The sequence below is a fragment of the Archocentrus centrarchus genome, chromosome 5 (assembly GCF_007364275.1).
Source record: "Archocentrus centrarchus isolate MPI-CPG fArcCen1 chromosome 5, fArcCen1, whole genome shotgun sequence".
Lineage (NCBI taxonomy): Eukaryota > Metazoa > Chordata > Actinopteri > Cichliformes > Cichlidae > Archocentrus > Archocentrus centrarchus.
In genome coordinates this window covers 25,543,058-25,551,249 of record NC_044350.1, presented here as the reverse complement: position 1 = coordinate 25,551,249, position 8,192 = coordinate 25,543,058, and positions in this window count along the sequence as shown.

Here is an 8,192-nt window from a genome sequence, read left to right as displayed (position 1 = left end):
CACACACACACACACACACACACACACACACACACACACACACACACATGCATACACACTCATTGTGTTGCAGACATGTGGGAGCTGGTGATCAGGAGGGAGAATGAGGTAATGATGAAAAAGCCAGAAGAGAAGAGAGCTTCCTCTAATGAGCTATTGACATTTTCAGATGATGAGTTAGGGATGATGTACTTAGCTGCTGGACCAAAAAAACATGAGCCTGTGATGTGCCTGGAGAAAATAGTAATGATTAACATTTAAAACAAAAAAGATGCCCCAAACACTGAAATTGAAAAAAATACAGGAGAGAAAAAAAATGATTAGGTTTTACACGACAATAGAAGTTAGGTAATTTTAGACACTTAATGGAGAGGAGAAATGAATCAGAGAATCATGGCTGCAAATCTCAATAACTCCACCAGGAAAAGTCAATGATAATATGGTGAACTTGACATGAATTAAGATACAAAATGGTACGCAGGTAAGATACATCAAAAATAACTGGACAATGATGGCAAATCTCATAAAAGAACTGTGTTTTATAGCAGGAAGTCTACATAGACACTGTACTTACTGTGTAATCTGTGTAAAATTCTGTTAATGAAGAAAGGTGAGCTTTGTACAAGTTACATTAAACTCAGCATACACACCACTAATTACAGTATGGCTTTATTTGTGTTCTTTTTTTAAAAAAAAAAAAAAACCCTTCTGAGTTTCGTGAGTCTGATGAATTGTTGAGCAAAAAAATTGTGTTTGTCCCAATGCATAATCAAGTGCTGAGGTGTGTTAGTTAATGACAGCCGATCCTCTGCTGGCTCAGTGACTGCAGAGCTGAAAACCTTCTCTGGCATTCACATCAGCACAAAAACTGTGCACCAGCAGCTTCATGGCATGGATTTCCGTGGTCATGTTGGTCCTGTGAGTGTAATATGTAAGTGGCCAGTACTTTAGTCCCTATATGAGCAAACAAAGAGTAGCACAAAATCCTATGTTGGGATAAAAGGCTTGCGCTCCTTGCAAATAAGTACTCAAAACTAAACACAGTTTTTTTTTTTTCTTTATTGCACTTCCTCAATTTCCTCAATTTCCAGTATGAAAGCAGAGAATGCAAATTCACATCATCCTACATCACCCACAAAGCACCATCAGACATTTTAATGGGAAATATATCAGGTTAAAATAAACCAGACTTTTTCTTTAACTTGTCATCTAGCTTGAGTGTCCAGTATTTTGGTTTATGAACCCATACTTCACTTTGTGTTAAGCTAATTAAAAGAAAAGGCAAACAAGAGTATACCAACAAGCTGAATTGTGATGTTAAAGATTTATCTGCTAAACTTCATCATGTTGGTACACTGACATTAGCCTTTCGCTCAAAAGATTTGTTATGTCCAAGTACAGTCTTACAGAACTGCTGACACAGCGACTATAGGAGGCTTGTTATGGGTTTGCTTTTGTGACCACAATTATTTGTGGTTATTCTTTTTCGGTCAAGGCCTGTAATTTAATCTTTTGCTGTATCCAAATGGTTGCATTTCTGAGTGGTCCTTCTCATTTCTTTGAACATCTGTAATAAAGAGTCACAAATGTTGCGCGGACATGTTGCAGTCTGTTCATAGAGGAGGAAGGAAGCAATAGCAATAAAAAACTTTACAGCATGAGTAAGCACATTTTCAAAGCTTTCACTGAAAACACAACTGGTTTAAGGATTGTGTTGCACTGATTTATGCTTGTGTTTTTGGAAAACTTGCCATGGATCCTTTTATGAATGATTTCACTCTCACTGCTAAACATTTGTACAAAACATTGTGTCTTAAAAGAAGATGTTTGTTTCACAGGCTAAAGATGCCAGAAATGTTAACACTCTAAATAAGGGTTGGATTTTTGCCTTCAAGTAATACAGCCATCTGTTTGTCTGTTGCGTGTGATAAAACCACTTTACAAAGGTGGCATAATGTGAGTCATTTTTCATTCACTGTCAGTTCAATAGTGATGCATCAGCTTAGTCTCCAGTCAGACACACAGCACTGCTGAGACCAAAGAGTAATTGACTGGAACTCAAGCCAACAGACACAGGAAGGTCCCTGAAGATCGGCTGCCACTCTGCTCCTTAAATACATTAACATTGATTTTTTTTTTCAATTTTTTTTTACTGTGCTCTTGTCATCACATACTGTACAGGCCATGGATCAGAATACTCCTTAGTTACTGGACCAAGAGGAGAATTTTATATATACATACACAGTACTGTGTAAAAGTCTTGAGCCATCCCACATTCCTTTACAATATATTTTGCTTCCAGGGAGCAATACATGATTTTTAAAGTGGTCTTGAGCCATAGTTCATTGGCTGCTTTTTCACTCATTTTCAGTCAAGTCCTTGTACCTGACCATTCTCAAAGGAATGTTTTCTAGTTTGCTAAGCCAGTGAATACTGACCTATGAATCATTCAAGCATTAAAAAAAGCACCAAACACAAGAGATGACCCAAGGCTGTTTCTGTATGTAACAGACAAGTTAGCACACTTTGACAACTTTGGGCACTTTATTAATTAGTGATTTTATATATATATATATATATATATATATATATATATAAGAGAGAGCTTATCACTGGCTTATGGAGTGATGATTCCAAATTTAACCTTTTTGGCTCAAATCATCATCGATATGTAAAGAGGAGGTTCAGCGGTAGAACAGTGCATATCTACAGCCAAGGTGGAGGCTCTGTCATGGTTTGGGGTTGCACGTCAGCCAGTGGTGTTGGAGATCTTGCCAAAATTGATGAAATTATGAATGCAGAAAAGTACCATCAGATTTTGATTTTGATGCAATACCATCTGTAAAAGAGTCCGTTTGCAGCTGCTTCATTTTTCATCATGACAGTGATCTCAAACATACTGCTAATGCAGTAAAAGCATACCTGGATAGAAAAACACACAATGGAACACTTTCAGTCATGGATTGGCCTCCCAAGAGACTGGACCTCAGCATGAATGAAGCAGTGTGGGACCATCTTGATGGAGAAGGGAACAAAAGACAGCCAACATCCAAAGAGGAGCTTTGGATGTCTTTTAAGAAGCATGAAGAACTATTCTTGAAGACTACTTAAAGAAATTACAAGAAAGTTTACCTAAGAGAGTTTAACTTTCAAACTCAATAGAAACAAATGCTGATTTTCCATTTTTCTATCAAAATATAGAGAAATGAGAGCTGGTTCATGATTTTTGCACAGTACTACACATATAATATTGTTAACCTTTAACAAAAAACTACCAAAAATCTATAAATAACAGTTATGGGGCTTTTTGTTTTAGTTGCCAGGCCACAGTTAGTTAAATCTCACCTAATCAGATCTGCAGAGATAATACCAAAGGACGTGTTTTACTTTCAGCCTTCTCCTTTGATGTTATTGAGTCATGAATATTAAAATTACAGTAAGCCATAACAGATACAACTCCCAATACATAAATAAAGATAAAGATAACATTGTTTCAAGAACAGACATTATACAGTAGACACAGGTACACCATAGGGAGAAATATCATACATTTTCAATTAGGTGCTGCTGATCATGACAACTGAAGCCCTTCATTTTAATTACAAAACTCTGATTGCAATCACAGTCAGGCAGACTATCCATGCTAATAGAAATAGAAATATTATACATATAACAGTGTGTGGACGGAAATAAAGCAAAGCCAAGATGTGACGTAAGGTTAAAAAATAAAAACAGATAAGAAAGGCACTTTTTGAATTTTCTCTAGACACTTGTGTGTATCATTGCAAAATCATATGCAAAACAACAAAAATAAAAATCACAGTTAAAAAAGGGTACATCCTTCTTAAATCATGTGGCATTTAAGATAATTATCTGTGCATCAAAACAGCATCAATATGCATTATCAAAGTAAATATATTACAGACAGGAAATGGCAGATGATGAATCCTTGGAGGGCAGACATAACCTTGCACTCCAAACTGTCAATATTCCCCTGACAGTAAAGCTCATGTTCACTCCCTCTACAGAAAATGCATTAGACAGAGACGATATCCCGGACTCGTGCCTTCAATCTATTGCACACAACCACTAATCTGTTAATTGATCTGGTGAGGGGAAAGGAGAAGTGTGTGTGTGTGCGCGCGCGCGTGCATGTGCATGTGTATGTGTGTGTAGGGGATATGGTGCTGAGGGATGACATGACTGAATAAATATATAATCTTTCATAATGGGTTCAGGGACCTTGAGTAGATGAGAGCTTTCTTTTGTTTGGAGTCCACGTTTAAGAATTCATCCAAGCCAATTATTTCCTAGCAATCTCAGAGAGCTGCAATTACACAGATCCAAAACAGGGAAGATGATAAACAATATGGAATAATTTCACTTCTAAATGAAAAGGTGTTGCAACATCAGTGACAAAGAGTGGTGACCAGATTCCTTCAAAATGTGGCACAAAGAGTACACTTATGTGGGACACGCTGCTTAAAGTCTGACTTTAAAAACATATGTAAGCTGTTGCAAACAGTAAGCATGGATGAATATACAGCATCTCATTTGAGTGCAACTCCATCCTTAGGTAAAATCCATGAGCCTAAAAGGAAACTAGAATTGCTTCCTCCTTGCCTCAGCCAGCATTTTTTTTTTTTTTTTTTTTTTGCAGCGTTTCCTTTTCTTTATGGTAGTTTACATCAGATTCATTGGAAACTGCATAACTTGCAAATCAGTGATGTCTTGAAATTTACCCTGGTGGTTGCGGTATACAGTGGGTACAGCAACAGACAGGGACATGTCATCTGTGTTTGACCCACAATGAGAGCCTTCCCTGCTTTCATCACAGCTGCTGGATAAAAGTAAGACTTTAGAAAAGTGCTGAATTTAGAAAAAATCTAGAGCCATTCAAAGCATGGGAATAAGTAGGAATAAGGCTTAAAAATGCTGTGTAGTCCAACATGCAGAGGGACACCTGGTCACCCTACATCAAAATGAAGCACCGCTTGAATGATCATGAACTATTTTAACATTATCTATGAATCAGTTTTCTTTACTGCTTATCCCAATCAGGGTCATGACAGATGACATATTATTATTTTTAATTACATATTACTTTAAAAGAAAAAGGTATCAGATGAATCTTTGAATCTTTGAACTCGGGGGATCAAAGTTACCATTACGTCTTTTTCACAGCAGACATTTTTACACATAACACATTTTTCTGCATCACACTGTCCTCATTCACAGGAGAGGTGTATTTATCGTGGCTGCATTACAGGTAAGGGAGCTCCCGCTGCTGTGTTTACTGATTCATTCCCATGCTTGCAGAGCTGTTACTAATTTCATCTGGACTTTCCCCACTGTGAAACGTCAAATCTCTGCTGTGAAAAACGTCGACAGTTCAGGGAATAATTTCATTTAAAACTTCAAATGTCAACCTGATGGTGGTGCTGGATAAAGGGGGGATGGGAGGGGTCGAAAATGCAACAAGGATTGATTATCTGGCAGTCACGAGTGTGTACGTGTCAAAGTTTTTAGCCCATCTCCCAAGTAGGCTACATATTGAAATATTTCATCCAATAAATGCAAACTTTGACCTACCAGGGATGCTACTGGAGTGAAAACTCAGCTGGAAATTCAAAGGGACGACACTAATGACTGAATATTTCCTTCAAAAAAGTACGAGGCAATAATATGCTGAATAATATATATAATAATAATATATATATATATATATATATATATATATATATATATATATATATATATATATATATATATATATATATATATATATATATATATATATATATATATATATATATATCAATAATCTCTCAGTCTTCAAGAGAAGGTCTCCACATGACTCTTGCTCTGAAGAATAAAGGATGTTAAATGAAATGAAAATCAGCCGTTTTGTTTATGGCTATTACGTTACCATATTTTTCCAGGTTCTCAAAGTAATACGCTATGAGGATGATCATATTTTTTAGGCATCAGAGAGTGCTTTGATTTTCCTCAAGCCCACCTGGTACCAAAGAGTCTTATTTTTCCAAGGGGAGCCGGAGAAGTTGAAGAAACCTCAGACCAGAGAGTCAGGAGGATGACAGCGAGCATTATTTCACAGGGAGGATAATGAATGCAAAAGTGTTTTTGATATTACTCCGCTTCTCAGCCACTAAGGGGATTAGGAGGCTGATGAAAGCTGTGGTGTAGGTGATAAGAGTCAAAAACAAGAAGAAGTGAGTCATATGCTCTAATCCTTTCACCACCATCCTCACCAGCAGACTTTTAGCATCCTCCTCTGCTTGACACAGACGTCCCCCTTGGATATAAGGAGCTTAGATGATGCAGCAATTTTTTTTTTCTCCCCACTACAAGAAAATCTTGAAAGAGACTTTCAGTAATAGCTTGGCTGCTTCTTATTTGTTGACTTGTTTGTCAGGTATTTAATTTGAAGAATCTGCAAGAGAAGAAAGAAATCACTATACCACAGTGGTACTAGATGAATGCTCACCAAATTAGTTTATTTATCAACTATTTTGACCACAGGCTAATCATTAAATGTGGACCTGTTTTGCTTTCCCTCATTCCTCTATTACAATGGTGTATGTTCATACTAAACATGGCCAACATGAACCAAAAATCCAGCATTAAGACTGCTCCAAGTGCTTGGTCAATCAGAGGGGTTATCCTAATATGGTCATCTTAGACATCAAGCTCTGGGTGTGAGCACAGGACGCCACCCACCTGATGTTCAAACCGTCTGTTTAAGAGGGGCATCCAATCAGACAACAGCACAACGGCCTTAAAGCAAAGAGAGTTAAAACTGCTTGTTGCAGACAATTAATGATGGAGATGCAACAAGACCAAAAAAAGTACTATTTTAAACTGTGAATCATGCAAAGCTGCTCCTTTGTGCAAGGACGAACAGGATGAGCACTGCCAGAGCCCTACAAAATGACTTCTAGCAAGCCACTGGTGTAAATATCTCTGACCAAGCAATCAGAAACAGACTTCATGAGGGTGGCCTGAGGGCCCAGTGTCCTTTAGTGGGCCCCTGTGCTCACTTCCCAGTGCCAATGGTGGCAGGTCCACCACTGGCGCCCTGTGCTTTTCACAGATGAGAGCAGGTTTACCCTAAGCACGTGACAAACATTAAAGTGTCTGGAGAAGCCATCCTGCCTGTACCAACATTTAGCATAGGTGTTTGGGTCAGTGATGGTCTGGGGAGGTATCTGTATGTAAGTACGCACAGACCTCTACGGGCTAGGCAACAGCACTGACTGCCATTAGGTATCGGGATAAAATCCTTGGACCTATTGTCAAACCTTACGCTGGTGGGTCCCGGGTTCCTCGTGTGGCAAGAGTATGCGGGAGGTTTCTGGAAAATGAAGGAATTGATACCACTGTGAATGGCCCCCACGCTCACCTGACCTAAATCCAATAGAACACCTCTGGGACATTAGGTTTCGGTTCATCCGACACCACTAAGTTGCACCTCAGACTGTAGGAGCTCAGTGATGCCCTGGTCCAGATCTGGGAGGAGACCTCCCAGGACACCATCCATCTTTATGCCCCGACATGGTCAGGCATCCATACTACAAGCACACAAACTACTGAGTACTAGCCTGCTGCATTGTTTTTTCTTTTTGATTTGTGGGATGTTTTGGAATTCAGCCCCTCTGTCGGCTGATAATTTTCATTTCAATCGAACATCCTTCTGTTACCAGTCCTTACGAGTACAGATATCCAGCATTTTTTTTCCCACTGAGATCTGATGTGTTTTCTAAATGTTCCTTAATTCTTTTGTTTTTGAGCAGTATGTGAAAATGTAGAGCTGAAAATAAGGAAACTGGAAAAAGTGAGGGTCTTCACAATTTTCTAATATTTATGGATCAGAAGCTGTATTCACAATAGTTAAGAAAGGTCAGGCTGAAGTTTGCAATCACCTCAGCTCAACAAAGCAGTATGAACACGTATTTTCTTGTTAGAAAAACCCACATTTATTCTGTTTCACCTCCACTCAATGCATCTTAACTTTTCATCTTTTGTTATATTTATATCCCTGATCTTTACTTTGCACTGGAAATCAGTGAGATCACAGAAAATCCCATCTTTTAAAAACCAGGCTGTAGGAGCTCAGAGTAAAAGGTGTGAAAAATGGGCCATCCTTTCACTTCCTAATGTTCACAGCAGTG